The sequence below is a fragment of the Anas platyrhynchos genome, chromosome 1, assembly GCF_047663525.1.
Source record: "Anas platyrhynchos isolate ZD024472 breed Pekin duck chromosome 1, IASCAAS_PekinDuck_T2T, whole genome shotgun sequence".
Classification (NCBI taxonomy): Eukaryota; Metazoa; Chordata; class Aves; order Anseriformes; family Anatidae; genus Anas; species Anas platyrhynchos.
Window position 1 is genome coordinate 121,910,403 of NC_092587.1, and position 16,468 is coordinate 121,926,870.

The window sequence follows — 16,468 nt, forward strand, 5'->3', positions numbered from 1 at the left end:
GGATATTAGGCTCTTTAGGATGTATTACTAGTTTTTTTACATTGATTATAAAGCTTTCTTTATTAAGATCTTTTTACAGCTGTAACTTAGTGGGAATTGCTAATGATTAAAATTTCAAAATAAATACCCAGAAGCAAATAAACTGAACAAGCTTATTTATTTATTTATTTTTAATCAGAAATTGGTTTTAGTTTTAGAATGTTTCCAGAACTATTTGTTCAAAATGTATTGAATGACTTTGTCCTACAAAGCAAAATCCACTACAGATGGTTCATGAACAGTGTGTGATCCCTTTCCTGAAATTCTCAACTCCTATTTGGTTTACATGGCTACATGGGTAACCTTTTAAGTCAGATAAAATCTTTTTGTATTCCATGACTAGAACACCTATCTTTTAAGCTGTTATTTGGTTTTCTAAGGTGAAAATATCAATTACAGTACTGCAGGGATGCATTCCTGATACTGTACTTAATAACAGCAGCTTACAGCAGCTGTAAAATGCTATACTACTAGATGATGAATTAAAAACTATCAATAATCATAGAATCATTAAGGTTGGAAAAGACCTACAAGATCATCTGGTCCATCCATCACCCTCCTACCCATGTCATCCTTTAAACTATGTCCCTAAGTACTAGATCCAAACATAGATAAATTTGCATTTTGGTGATTTTATTATTTTTTGTTGTTTGGAAAACAAACAAACACAAAAGCACCAAACCACATTATTTTTAAGGTGGAGCAAACACCACAAGGCCACAGGACAGCTGACCTGATGGCTCAGTGCTGGCCTAAGGAGCACTCAAGCCTCTCTTCCCTCAATGTTCTCCCTCAGCAGCACAATCCTGCCTTCCCTGGCAGAAGCTCTGGTGCTGCTCCAACTCCTTGCTCTGGGGACGTGTGCTGAGTCTGTCTGGGATGGAGTTAGCTTTCCCTGCAGCAGCCCACACAAGGCCTTTTGTTTGTTTGTTTGTTTTTCCCTTCTCCCTTTTCCCTTTAATTAAATCACCCTTATCTCAAACCTTGAGCTCTTTGTGTCATATTTTCTCCCCCTTCCTCTCTGAGGAGGGGGAGTGAGAGAGCGGCAGTGGTGGAAGTCGGCTGCCCACCCGAGGAAAACCACCGCAGGATGTACCTCACTAAATCAACAGCAACAACTCAGTAGCTTTCTGCCGGTTTGCTGGACTGAGCTGCCTTACTGAGAGGTCTGACAGGTAACAGAGCAAGGGAGAAGGCAGAGCACCATGGAGGAAAAAGTAATGATCAGTGGGTTTCATTTTTCAGTGGCTGCAAGTTGTGGTACTAACATTGCCTTTTAACCAAACATAAACTCAAACATAAATTCTTTTTCCCTTGATATCAGGAGATTATTATTATTATTTATTTATTTTTAATAAACTTTGTATATTGTAATTGTCTATTTGTACTAGAAGCTACTTCAGGCAGCAAGAAATCTTGATGATTCTTGTCTGTCAGAGTTGTGGTTTAAGGTAATGAACATTTACTCCAGCTAAAAAGAAAGAGACATTGATAATACCTTTTTGTCATTCTGGCCAAGACAATAAAAACATCTTCCAAAGTGCTGTCCAACATACTGCAGAAGAGCATGGAAATAAACTTTTTTTTTTTTTTTTGACTAGAGGGCTTCTCTGAACTGGAAATACAGGGACCAGTAGTGCTCTTCATATGCTGAGGCAGGGATAGCCAGAAGACAGACGTGATTGTGCCCTAAGGACTCTAAGCAGCAGAGCTTATTTTGGTAAAAGTGCTTTCTACATGGAGAAAAGTGGATCTCTGCATGGAAAAGTACCAACAGAAAATACTATCTTTCTATAGTGTTCAAGGAAACACAGTTGGGCTGTGTTTGTAAGTCACTTAAACCATGTTGGAAAAACACTTCATTTGAGATGACAGCTCTTCTCTTATCAAGAGTAACCGTGTAAGACTACAACCATGAACAAGCACTTTGAGCAAAACATAATGCAAATGAAAGAAAGACAAGTTAGTGACTCTCACTATGACACTGAGCTTCCGAAGGGTGAAGAATTCTCTTATTAAATACATGGCAGGATTTTTGCTTGATTGTTTTCTGTGAAGATAGAAGTTAGCCTTCCAAGGTGTTTTTCCAAGCCCTGTTTCAAATGCAGAATGCAGCTTTTCACTTCCCAAGCTATTTTCTTGTCAAGGACAAGCTGAACCAATGTATTTGATCTAAAATGTCCTTCCAATTTCTGACCAGACTGCTTCTGCTTATTCTGTATTGTGCAGAACTTTAAGGGTGTTTTTGTTTTTCCCTCTGCATCTCTTAAAAATTCCTACAGTTTCTCTATTAATAGATGATCAAAACCTACTAGGTGACATAAGCTATCTTCTTGCTGAACTTCACAAATATATTTTGTATAGGAAATGGATTGATTTCATGAAATCAATGAAATGTTTCAGTATTTTTTAGGGGCCATTCATTAAAATTATTTGCAATAAAACATTCATAAAAATATAGATATTTACAGATGGATTTGCTAACTGATAGAACTGTAGCTAGCTATTTTGAAGTAAAATGGTAATTAATGTTAGAAGTATCTTGGTACACTTAGGATGAAATTATTTGTTGTGCTACCACTTTAGGCTTTGCAGGCAATTCATAATTCATACATTTTCAGATTCCTTTAACAGTTTCTTCGCTGTTCCCTCATAAAATACTTCTGAATGTCCTGCAGAGGAGCACAGCATGCCTGGATATTAACTTAACATTTCTTTATGCAAGACATCATTCTACGCCTTTAAGTCATTTTGCATAGTTTTTGTTCATGCGAAGAATGCCTTAGCTAATATCAAATATTTGTCTAGAGTAAATAGTTCACTCAGTAATGGAGGCTCTAAGACCATTACGTTAGCTCGTGTGAATTCATTCTAGGCCGTGAGTAATTCAAGTACTGGCTTAACGTAGCACAGTGAGACACCCATAACTGTATTCTTTTATTCTTTTTGTTTTAGATGTACTGAAGCAGGAGCAGACAAATTCCTCATTTTATGGTGTTTGAGAGAGAAAGCTCAAATGTGTTGCTGCATTCAATATGTCTCTAAGTCTGCCTTCTTTAAAAAGAACTGGAGGCACTGTAATTACCCTGAAAAGCTTTTTGTAAATACCTGCTTTTCTAAATCTTTTCACTGGATGAAACAGAAATGGCCTTGTCTCAGAACAGCTAATGACAGCAGTTCCCCCTTTTTCACTTCTAAGCCTGTGACATGTAATTTTGCTGTTCCTGTAGTAACTAACATTAAGAAAAACCCTAAATAATTGCCTTTTCAAAATATTGCTCTTTTGTAGAAGAGAAGGCTTTATTCTTCTTGTAGAACACCTTTTGTATGTCCATCCTGCTTTTGATATCACTTGCTCAGCATGGAGAAGAAGAGAAAGCTAGGAAAATTGTGGATAAGTGGAATGAAGCTTGAAAAATATTATTTTTCTCTCAGAGGAAAGTTTCTTGGCTTTGTAGTAAGAAAACCTCTTTGTGTCACGTAAGTAAAAATGGTAGGGCAAGAAAGGTCAGGAATAAGACTCTGACTTGCAGCCCAATACTATTGAAAAAATAAAATCCAATTCTTAAGAAAGGCAGGTGGGTCCAGATCGGGTGGTTACTTGTCCACACTGATCTCACAAACGTTTCTGATGCACGCTGAAGACACCATAGCTTACAGGGTGATGTGGAATTCCATCCAGCCTTGCATGTCATACACCTACCAATCAGGAATTGAAAAGGAACAGGCTCAGTGTAAATAATATGTGTGCATGTTTTAATAAAATTCGTAAGACATGGCTTATTAATGTTGTTTAAATAAATCTATCTTCTTTTCAGGAGGAATGCCAAAAAAGCCGATGAACAGTCTAAACAAACATAGCGATGCTATTGCTTCTGCAGAAGTTTCTGTATTTCCTGAAGTGTTATTTTGCCTCATTATTCATTAGTGCATCATAACAGACATTTTTTCTTTTTTAAAATTAAAATATTTTCCCTCATCTTGTACTGGCTACAGAGTGAAGCACATCAGTGTCACAAACACCATTAAAAATTGACCAGGGACCCTTTTTTACAGAAATACCAAAAAGTTCATCATTTAAAATGCAGACTGTACAAGAACTCAAACCACTGAAAAAAAAATAATAGGCAGAAATAAGAAACTGCAAAATCAGTAGCTTCTATAACTTTCTGAGCACTGAAAGGCATTGCTGATTATTTATTTATTTATTTATTTATTAATGAAGACCTATGATGGCTCAAAACCTTGAGCAAAGAGAGTTGGTAAACAGCAGTTGTCCCTCTTTGTTGGAGATGCAATTTCACTTCTGGAAAATAGCCCAGGGAATGATCAACTGGATGATGGGAACTTGCACATTTCAACTTCCTTGACCAAACTTTCTTTTTCAAATTTGTCTTGAAATTCTGCTCCTTACATGTATGTTATTTAGGAGTGAAATGTATGTAGTTTATGAGGACCTTAAAGAAAGCTACAGTGAGGTAGGGACTGGGCTCTTCTCCCAAGCACCAAGCGATAAGAAGACAAATGGCCTCAAGTTGCACCAGGGGACGTTCAGGTTGAATATTAGGAGAAATTTATTCACTGAAAGGGTTGTGCATCATTGGAATAGGATGTCCAGGGAAGTGATTGAGTCAACATCCCTGGAGGTCTTCAAGAAATGTGTAAATGTAGTAGAACTTCGTAGCATGACTTGTCAGTACTAGGTTAAAGGTTGAGCTGGATGATCTTAGAGGTCTTTTCCAACCTGAATGATTCTATGATTCTAGTTATCCCACTGCAGCTTTTACTATTAACAGCTATGAGTGATTCTCAAAAATTCCCTTTTCTATCCCATGCCACATGATCTCTTACTCAAAACTTTTTAGTCTGGCAAACTGCAGCAGTAGTCTACTATTCTGATATTTACTGATAGATTAGATTCAGGTGAGGAGAAATAAAAGCTTGCAGAGCACTCCAACTGAAACGCAAGAAAACTAGGTTTTCTTTATTAATGCTATTGAACTGTGTTTAGTTTGTGCCAGTTCTGTGAGTTTAGAAGATGTTGTGGCTGTGTGAACCAGGATATCAATAAATGTCAAAGTTCGTTGATTTCTGCTGTGTGGAGTTAGCAGTTGCTTATCCAGAGAAGAAAACCTACCAGAAAACCACTGTCCCAGAGGGCAAGAGTGTTGCCATAGCACTCTGGAAAAGGGCCGTGAATACTAAGAGTCATTCCTAACAAAGCTGCAGCTAGGGCCCCTAGTGGGGTAATTCCTTACGGTGATGTGTGAGCAACTGAGATTGAAGTCACCAATGAAATCATAGCACAAATACTTTATGTTTCTTCTAAATAGGCCTTGTGGTGTATTTAGAAATCTATTTTCTGTAAGTATGATTTATAAAGCCCTTTGTTCATGTGGTCTGTTACAGATCACGAAGGGCACTTAATAATTATGAATATGGATTTGCATGGGGTGGTGCTACCAGAATACTATGGTTCTCCAGTCTTTATGGACAGCTGCTTTCTATCGCAATGGAAACACAAAAAGTCTTTGATATTTCTCAGAAATTCTCCTTTTACTTGGTTATTCTGGTGGGTATGGCTGTATGTCAGCCATCAGGCTGTTGTGCAAGTGGTTATTAGCCCTTCTTTCCATTCACCAGCCCCCCAAACAGTATTTACAAGCTGAAGCTAAAAAAATCACATAAATCTGAAGCTTGTGTTTTAGTATTCAAAAATAAGAATTACAGAATATATTTGTTTGTGTATCTTTTTTGATACCAATTCACACTGTTATAAAGACCAGTGTATTATGGTTAACACAGCCAAATGATGTACCTGAGCATTTAATTTAGAGCAGATCCATTCAGAGCTTTCCAGGAACAAGGGAAAGAATGCTGGTGTGAGTCTAACAGGCAGCAAACACCAGTTACTTTTCAAAGGAGTTATATTTGTATACCAAGCCAGCAAACATTGTAACTCCTTAGTATAAACTTCGCAACATATGTGTTGTTTGGGTTAACACTAGCACTGTAGTTTCTTAAAAACAGGACTCTAGGAATTTGAAGGTAACAAGTAACATTAAGTCGCTGTTGTGCACAAGCTGCAATTTTTACACTGCAATTTTACATGTGAGAACAGAGCGGGAGATTTTGGTTGCGCGTGACAATTTTTTGAAAGCGATGAATGTCGGCATCATTTCAAAATCAGTTAAAGCTGTGAAAAAGATCTGCTCTTCAGTGTTTTCCTGTGGCCCACCTCTGCATATGGTAGGAGTTTGAAACCCTGTTGTAACACACTAGGCAATACACACAGGTGCAAGTTTCCTTGTCTTTTTTAGGCACCTGCTACATGTGCTCTTTGGGTGCCTGGGGATGCCAGCAAGGGCTAATGAATAGTTTGATTCACGAGGATGAACCCAGATACCATTTTGCGTGGTTCCTTTTGAACTGGGGGATATTTTGTAAGACCTGTAGCCACTTGATAAACCTCCCTCACTCGAACCCTTACAATAAAACTGACGAACTGCTGCCCACAGCCGTGGGGAGGGCAGCTGGACTTCCATTACACATTACGCCCTGCAGTGCTGTTTCACCCCTCGGACACTTCCCTCACCCACCGCCCACAACAGCACCTCTTTCTCCCTCCCGAGCCCATTTTGGGCTCAAAACCCAGCTGCAGACGAAAACTGGGGGCTGACAGCCAGGGGAAGGGGGCTGCCCCTGCCCCATGCCGGCGGCCGGCTGAGGCGCCCCGACATGGCGGCCCTTCCCGCCGCCGAGGGGCGCTGAGGGGCGGCCGGGCTGGGGCTGGCGGCGAAGGGGTGAGGGAGGCGGGCCGCGGGGCTGCACCTGCCGCCGTGCCCGCCCGTCTCCCGTAATCGCAGCTGCTGCTTTTTTTTTTTTTTTTTTTTTTTTTTTAATTTTCTAGATCCCTGGGTTTCCTTCTCTTTCGCCATCCCCGCCGTGGACCGCGTGTGCCCGTCTCTCGCAAGGCGGACAGCGGGAGGCAGCGGGGAGCCGGTCGGCAGGAGGGGCGGCGGGGAGCTGCGTCCCCCATCTCCCCTCATCTCCCTCCATCTCCCCCCATCTCCGTCTCTCAGCCGGGTGAGTGGCGCCCGGGTGGCCCCTCCAGGTTTTGCTTCGTCCCTTGTGGCCCTAAGGGACGTGGGGTGGCGATGGGGGTCGGGAGGACAATCAGTCACCACGACCGGGAGGGTCTTTCCCCACCTAGATGACCCCATGAGAAACGGATTATTGGCTGTTAGATGTAATAATATTTATATACAGCAGTTTGGGTTACTTGGTAGTTGCCCAGCGTGCCCAGCCAAATACGTGCCTCGGCACAGCGAGCGGGGACTCGCACCACGCAGTGGGGCTGGGGACCCTGCACCTCAAGTGACTCGGGAAGGGTGCGGGGAGTTTGGTGGGCGGCAGCCGGGGGTGACCCCTTCACTGGGTGTGGGGACAGGGGAGGCTGCCTGCGGGGTCCGCAGGTATTGCTGCATGCCCTTCAGGTGCCAGGTGCAGCCCACCCCGCTGTAGGAAACATTTGCAGACCCCTTGTCGTTTGGCCTCTCGGAGCATATGGTCCTGGGGGGATCCAAAAGGGTGAGGGAAGTGATCGGCTCACTGCCTGGGAGTGTAAAGGTGAGGAATAATGGGCTTTTAAGTCAAGCTGGCAAAGGTTTAACAACATCCAGTGTTGGAAATTGGAAGTTTGACATCGGGAGACTAGAAAGGGAGTGCAGTTTCTTCAAATAACAACACTCGTTAGACCAGTAATTTCTTCTTCTTTTATTATTCATTTTAAAAATAAATAAATAAATCAAAAAAGCATCCTTGTTTTAAAGTCATGTCTGTTTTTTAACAGTTCTTAGTATGGGGAGATCTTATAGGCTGAGTGTGGGGGGAGGCTGGAACAGGTGATGGTGACAACCCCTTATTGCCTGTTGGACACGTAGTCAGGAGAGCTGTGCTGTCTCAGAGAGCACGCTCTTTATAATTCCCTTGCGTTCCCTTTACTCCCCTAACTTTCTTTGTTTTTGCTCAGGTAACACCGATGGCTAGCTTTTGGCTGTATGTTTGTCTGTGTGTTTCCGAATCAAATTATCCCCCATGTGCAATTACAGCCAGGGGACTCTGTGCTTGATTTGCATCTACGTGATTCCAGTGAATTTCTGACGATGAGAGTTGTTGCCTGTGGATCTGAGTAAGGTTTGAGGAACACATTTTGTCTGGCTTGGAGGTATGGTTATGCTTTCTGGACAGTATCAGTGTGCTTAAACATTTTAGGGAACTTAATATGTTAATGTTTCTAAGCTGCCTTTAGTGCTCTGTGTACTCTGAAGAGATGCTTATCAGCATGCTTTGACTCTTATACATTTCACGGTAGTTGAAGTCCTAAGTTCTTTTGGGATGGAGGAATAATTCAATCAAAATTCATTGTGAAAAGCCTTTTTTTTGGGTTGGTGCTGCATTCCTAGAGTAGAAAGACAGTAGGTATGAAGGATCTTAATAAGCAGTTCACGGTGTGATGTTGCAGTCATCTTGTTTGCATTATCTACAAAACATATTCTTCTTACATAATGCTATTTTTTCCAAATCTCCTTATCGGGGAGAGGTGAGTTTCCTATCTGATGATTAACTCTGTTAGTAAGATTCAGCTTTGGGGAGGTGAGGAGAAAGGGAATCTGCTGACAGAGCGAAGGCTGAAGTCAGCTGCAGTGCAGGATTGCTGAGTGACTGAGCACGCTGTTTTCCCAGTTCTTTATTGCTGCTGCCTTGCCTACACTTACTCTGCCTTCTTATCAAACTTTCTTGATAGCAGGGATTAATGTATTGATGTGTTATCCTGGAGCCTGGTAAGAAAGCAGAATAGACAAGAATGGCTGGAAGAGTGAACCTTGAAGAACAGCATTGCTCTGGATCCAAGGGGAGTAGTAAAAGGTATAGGCATAGTAGATATAGGAAGCTGATACAGGTATATTTCTCTTCGGATCCTTAGAGCATTTTTTCCATCTATTTATGCAGGACAACCACATATACATGTAGTGTATGGCAATGAAGCCTTCTGTTCAGAGCAACCTTGCTCTGCAACAGGAAAGATCTGTCTAAGCTTGTATCTTGGGCTGTCCTGGGTTGTGACAAAGTGGCCCAGTTCTGTGGCGTATCTATTTATTTATTTATTCTTATTGTTGTGTGTTGGGATTTTTGTGTCCCTCCCAGTATGCTGAGGCATAGCTGCAGAGCCAATTGTGCAGGAGCTGAATTTGTCTGTGTGTTCTTGGTTGTGTTTTTTTCCTTCAGTCTTTACCTTGGCCTGCACTTCATAATGCAATTACTGTAATCTGCACCTTTTCATTTTCACTGTAATTCTTCCCTGGGTATGCTTTTTATGTTGCTTAGAAATTTAGAGATGAAACAAAATTCCACAGTGGTTCACACTACGTTCTGCAAATGAGTATTAACAGGAATGTCCTTAAATGAGCTGCTTTTGTTGTTGTTGTTTGTTTGTTTGTTTGTTTTCTTTATTTAAGAGACTAGCTCTGCACCCTCACTTCAATGCATCTCTGGAATATTTATATTCTCAGGGGCATCTCTTGCTGTTGACATGTAAGTTCTTGTTTCAGTTGGTCTGTGTCTTGGTTCCAGATGAATTTGCCATAGGTTTTTTTTGTGTGTGTGTGAGAAATTACCTTTCACTGCAGACTTCTATTGCAAGGAAGACTGCTTTTAGGATTGATTGTATTACGCATTGGGATGACTTGTGATCTGAATGCAGCTGAACTTATTAGTACCTCTTCACTGAGACTCCGCTGGGTTTAGGGTTAGACTAATATCCTTCACCTGTATGCCTTATGAATAGTGGAAGCAGTGGTGCATCAGCAGATGAAAGCAAAACATGTCCACAGCATGAACGTACCTTTTTTTTTTAACGTATATTGTAGAGATGGAGACAGTGTAAGGATTGTACATAGCACCAATGCGTTTCTATGGCTAGAACAGCGGAGTCGAGCTTGAGGGAATTGCTTTTTGTACATATGGTATTGAACTTCCAGGTTGTTATCTGAATACCATGGAAGCAAATGTCCATGACCATGGGAACGTTGTTTCCAAGGATTCTATTATTTGACAGACTTAAGGGAGAAAGCACTGTTTGAAAGCAAGCCATTTGTCAACCATATTTTTCATTTGCAGTTACTACACGACAGGATTGATTGCTTTTTGAGCAACTGTGTACAAGTTGAAGCTGAGCTTGGTTCCTCATTTCAGGGGCATTTCAGAACTATGGAAGAGGTAGGTCAGATTTAAGAAGAGACAATATCTAAAACCTCATTTCCTTTTCTTGAATTTCAACACAAAATTGCTAGGGCTTGATAGGCTTGGGGGGAGAAAAATGGAGGAAAAGGAAATGAATTGTAGTTCTCAGAATATTAAACCTGCTTAAAATAATAAACAGGCTTATGAACTGAAACATGAAAGGTGCTTACAAATGGACATAACTTCAGAAGGATAAGAGAAGTGTAACTCAAACATACTGTCAATTAAATAAAGATCTGGTGATGAGATTACCTTCCATTCATGTTAGTGCAGAAATAGTACTAGCTGCGTTATGGAGTCTGTTAAGAGGGATGGAAGAGAATGAGTTTTATATGGGGGGAGGTAATATCAGAAATCTCATCTTGTGTAGAGTGATTTAAAAGACATAAATATAATGAAAGTGAGTATTCTTCAAAGCAGTAGGTTCAGAGAATTTTTGGAGATAAATAATAATAATAAAAAGGCAATATGGCTGGCTTAAGTGTTATGTAACATCGCAGAATGCGCTTTTTTTTTTTTTTTCTAGCAGTTTTTTGTACACTGACTGTTGTACCTGCAAATTTTCTCACGGCTGCTAACTATGAAGCCGGTTCCTTGACATTTGTCATGCTCTGAAGTTAAGGTATAAATATATGCTTCTCTCCAGGAGTATTGCTGTCCCTTCAATCTATAGATGTATTTTAAGTAGGCTTAGGTGATATACTAGTGAGCACGTCTGTTAACTATCGGCATCTTTGTCTAGAGTACAGCCCTCTCCATTGTTAGTGTAACCAGTGTTAGAGGGTGGAAAAAGAAAGAAGCCAAAGCTAAGGTTATAGTGGGAGTGTTGTATAAACACTGTCTGGTTTTGAAGCTCTCACTCTCAGAAAAATGTGAAATATGAACAAGATGGATGTTGTATGGAGGAAAAAACATTAATGCACTGGAGAATAATGATTCACTAGGTGCAACTGAAAACTAACAAGTGAGAAGGATATGCCTTCTTGGTATTTTCTTTCTGCTCAAAGGTGTACATCCTTCAGTGAAGTGAGTATGGCAGCAAAGAAGGGTGGAGAGGTATGAGTAACCAGTGCAAACACGGGTGTCATCTGGCTTGCACTGCAGTGAGTAAGGAATGCACTGACAGATGAGGGCGTGACAAGTTCAACATGTGGTGGAGCTGGTATATTCATAGGTACTGTACTTTCGTTGGTAAACATTTGTCTGGTTTCGGCTTTTCAAAAACAAGGGCCTGAATGGAGACCATTTAGGTCAATTTAACTGCACGTTCTACTAATACCCAGGGTGTTGGTTTTGCACAGAAGAAATAACACTCCTCTGGATTTCCTGCTAATCTGAATGCCTTTAGGCAGGGGGTTGTTCTGGTTATGATTGCGATGATCTTTTAGAGCGTTGTTCAAATACTAGCATCTGTAGTAAGCTGCAAGTCAAACCTGATCAGCCCTTTTTTTCGTGTTTGAGAAACTGTCTGGTTTGCCAGGAATTTGTAGTTTACCCTGAAGTCACTTTGAATCATGATCTTGCTGATGATATTTCATTTCTGTTACGGAAGGCAGCAAAAACATTTCAGAATGATTTGTGGGAAATGAGTTCTGAAAATCCACATTCTCAAATAAGAATTAAAATACATAATGCAGTAGTTATATATAAAAAATACTTTGAATTGAAATCATGAGCTCAATTCTGATTAATTTGGGGTGTTTTTAATGTTTGTTTTCCACACCATGTTTCCAGCCATAAAAAGACTACGTGTGGAAGTAAAGGCAGTTAAGCATTCAGCTTTAGGCTTGGTGGAGTACTGGTGCATGTAAAAGCCTTCTCACTAACTTAGCAAAGATAGTGCTGATGATTAGATGGCTAGGGTAAAATTGTGTTTTGAGAAGATGAGGAGAAATAAATGTTCTAAAACATTTGTGCTCATTGTCCGCATCCTCCATCTTCCAGTGAGACTGTAGATGGTTTTAGCTGAGGCACAAGCTTGGGTGCAATCCTGCTTCTGATTTCATCAGTGTTTGTATAGCTCTGTGCCTTTTGTGTGAGGAGAACAAACTCTGTTATGATCTGCATTAACAGTAACAAAACTGTAGCAGAACTTGTAAATCAGCAACAAAGTACTGTGCTGATCACTTCTCAGAGTCCTGTCGCTGTCCCCAGAGAGCAGAGCTCAGCGCCTGCCCCTCGGCTCCCCTCGTGAGGGAGCTGCAGGCCGCCATGAGGCCTCCCCTCAGCCTGCTCTGCTCGGGGCTGAGCAAACCAGGGGGCCTCAGCTGCTCCTCATACACATTCACCATCTTTGTAGCCCTCCTTTGGACACTCTCTAATGGTTTCATGTCCTTTTAATACTGTGGTGCCTCAAACTGCATGCAGTGCTTGAGGTGAGGCCGTACGAGAAGGGACGCTTGTTTTCTCTGTTGGGCTGTTGTGTGCCTGCTCTCGCCGTGAAGGTTCTGGCTTTCAGCCACTGAACCTCCACAGTCAGTCATATGGTGGCTTCTGAGGAGATTGCTCTGAGTGGGCTTTGTTAATAGATTAATACCATTATTAAACTTCACCTTAAACCTAACACATTGGTTCAGAGACATGCTAAATGTTTGTAGAATATCACTTTAAAATGTGTAGTAATTTCACAAATACTTCATTAGCCTTCATCGTCATACTCCCTTCATACTTCTCCCTTCGGTTGAAAAAGCATGTTAGAAAAGCAGTAACTATTCCTTAACCTTAAATCTGGGCAAGATTCAGGTGATACTGGAAAGGGAGCTATCAGACAATATAGCATCGATCGCAAGTTTTTTTTCTTCATTTGCATCACTAGCGCAGGAAAAGCAGATCTCAAATTTGAAAACTCCACGAATGAAGAAAAATGAAAGATCTTTAACTGTATGAACTATTTGTTGTGGAATAGTTTATTGTAAATACTGTGCATGGTACATAGGACAATCAAACTGTGCCCTAACACTAGAAGTGATCAGAGCCTAGTTTGGTACTGCTGTCCTCTGACTCAATACAGTTCTTCTGGTTCTGCTTGTAAGTAGACTGCAGCTGGTGTATAAACTTGCACTTACTTGGAACTGCCTTCATTATTGACATTTTCAAAAATTACCCCTTTTGGTCCTCCTGTTCTTGGTAAGAAGAGTTCTTGGTGAAGTATTGAGACTAGGCTGTGATGTTTTTTTCATTGTAGTACTTGAGAGGCAGAATAAGAGGAATACAATGTCACCATGTGCAGGTCTCAAGTAGTTGTAGATGTGGCTTTTTTTAATTGGGAATCCAAATGGCAAAATAGCTGGTAATAAGACAGGGATAACTAAATGGAGGGGAGCTTCTTGTCTTGTTGTCATCGTTGTTTTTCCAGGGGAGATGCTTTTCACTTACATAAGTGCAAGCTGAAGCCAGAGGAAAAATAATTGTTTATTCCTTCTTAGCTTTGGAGGGTTTCTGTCCATCCTGTCTTCTCATTACACCAGGTGAAGATGCTGTGGTAGTTGGCAGAGGATATGCTGGGGACTGTTGCATGCTCTCAGGTGTCTGGCACCTGTGGCTTGCTCCTGGGAGGGAAGAGAGCACAAGTGTGAAATGGGTCAAGACAATGAAATACCCTCAGAAGTTCAACATCAGAGTTTAACTGTAGTCTGCGTAGAGTAAAAGCTGGAGATGTGTTCAGGAAGAATAAATGTGTGTATATTCATATACATAGAAAACCCTAAATCACAAACAAAATTTATTAGATAACTATGCAAATACGTCTTCAGATAGCTTATGCCTGAGGACAGCAACGAAGTCATTCTCAGTTGTTAGTGCATAAATTAAGTGAGGAGACCGAAAGCTTTCTTTTCATTACTGCATATTTTCTTGAGCCTTGCTGTGAATGTAAGATCCCCCATTGTTATCTTTCCACTTACTTTTTTTTGTTGTTGTTTTGGGAGGAAAATCAAAAGGCCAGTAAACTATAAACGATTAAATATGTAACAAGGCATTCTTCTTTCAGTAATAAGTTAATATTTGAATAGCATTTTGTGAAGAAAAGCAGTAAAAATACATATACAAGGTCTTAAAAGTGAGTTTATGTTGGGTTTCCTGGAGACAAGTAATTCGGGCACTCTTTTATGTCATTGTAAAAGGTTTTCCTTTACTGGTATAACCCAATATGCATTCCCAAATAGCAATCTTTAGGAAAAATACAAGCAGCAGGGTTATGCAACATCACGTCTCGAGGGGCAGGGGAGGGAATAAGTAGGCAGCCACTGACAATTAGCAGTCTGTGCTTTGTGGTTTAGAAGGAGTTTTGTTCTACCTCCCGGTGTGTTTGTCCCTTTGGTTTTGAAGGACCTAGTATATCTGAGCAGCTTGTGGTTTGTTTTCAAAGCTACACAGCACAAAGACAGAAACTAGTTCTGTTGAGAGACAATCTGAAAATAGCAGTGGAAAATATGGCTGGGGTTAATGCATTCTCCCTGTTGTGTGATATTCTCCGTTTACCAGGGAATATGGAAAACGCAAAGAGAAAACGGGCCTCATGCACGACTCCCTAAAGATAAGGAGAAATCTTTATACTGGTCAGAGGTGACATTCAAGCAGTTGTTTCTGAACTTGCCAGTTGCCAATTATTGTACTGTGGAATTCTCCTGTCATTAAACAAAGGGTGCACGATCAAATTATTTGCAATGACTGTTAATACACTACAAGTTTTCTGTTATCTGAGGAATCTCACAGTTTTGATCCACCTTATTTATTTATTCCTGCTGCATCTCCTGCTAACACCTGTTGGTGTTTTGCTGATATCAATTCTAAAACAGTGTAGTACAGCATGATTTTGGCTTCCTGCCTGTGGGCTTTGTTGTGCTACAGTGGTATGATCTCCAGTAACAGAAACTCACTTCTCCAACTGGTTTGGTTTAAAACCCTGTCACATAAATGTAAATGCAAGATCAGTATGAGACAATGTATAGGAACAGTAGAGTCCTCATGATGTTCTAGTGAAATTTTGTACATTACTTGACGTCCAGGATTATTTCTCTAGAAATAAACTGAAGTTTTACCAATTACTCTTTTTATAAATGGTTTATTCCTTCATGCATTTGGACACACATGTGCATGCCTCTGCACATCTGGAAAACTTTTGGAGGCTGGTGGAAGAACTGTCAGCTCTCACATTCTTCTACTGAAACCTAAGTTATATGAAATTGAGATGTGTGTGTTTATGGGGGCAGATTTTAATGACAAGCTTGAAAATTAAAGTAGGCTTTTCCAAGGTTTGTGGTATTTCTGGATTAGAATAAAATTTATACTGAAACCCATAAAAATGCGTTTGAGTAAGTTTTATCCTAGGTTGAATTTGATCAGAATGACTGTTGTAATGTTGAATGAAACCGGAAGAAAATAATTGCCTCAAGCTCAAACAAAATCAAAACTTTTCCCATTTCTAAAGCAACAAGAGTCACTCTTCCAACCCGTGACAGAATAGTTCTTCACTCTTGTGTTCCAGTGGAATACTAAGGACAGAATGACTTCTGTACCTAAACACTGTTATACCTTCACTTCTCTAAAAGACTGCATAGAAAAATGGTTATTTATTTATTTATTTATTTAAACAAGGGGTTGTGGTTTGAGGGGGGGACAGGAGGATAGTGGTTACCCACTTCCTGGAGGAGGGCAGTCAGCCAAGCTGAAAACAGCCCGAAGGTATTTTAGGCTTACAACCATTAACCATGATATTTTGCACAGAGATTTCATGACCCATGCTACTGCAGTTTTTTTATGATCTCTTAAAGCAAAACATGAAAACACTTGCACTGGGTCAAGATAAAAAGGTCCAGAGAGGCTGGCACTTCTGTTGAAAGGATGGAAGAAATGGGGCAAATACGGAATAATGCCTTTATTTCCACATACTCCCAACAATTTTATTGTTGAAACACTGCCCCTGTTTTTCCTTATTCAAGTTTGCATCTGAACCACTGCAATTTACAGACCTGATAACAGTGAAAATTAAGACAAGCTTTCTAAGTTCAGTGAAACTTATTACGTTGTGTTGTTCCTATATTTAATCAGCCCAGGGCAGACCACAATCTAAGATTTATGTGCCTCTCTATCAATCTACTCATTTAATTAACTTTTAAATCATTTACAG

At 40.5% G+C, this 16,468-nt stretch overlaps 1 protein-coding gene across 5 annotated transcripts in view; it reads left to right on the forward strand.

Annotated features, from left to right (window-relative positions):
- The first annotated feature begins 6,921 nt into the window (after positions 1 to 6,921).
- Positions 6,922 to 16,468, forward strand: part of SYTL5 (synaptotagmin like 5) — an 87,060-nt gene continuing 77,513 nt past the window's right edge. For 3 of the 5 annotated variants that reach the window (XM_027449013.3, XM_013094537.5, XM_027449015.3), the window contains exon 1: positions 6,922 to 7,125. The gene's annotated coding sequence lies outside the window, so the exon portion shown is untranslated. Of the gene's footprint in view, positions 7,126 to 8,003; positions 8,267 to 10,296; positions 10,318 to 16,468 lie in introns of those variants that run through there. The other 2 variants (XM_038170763.2, XM_072027649.1) reach the window with 2 other exon arrangements.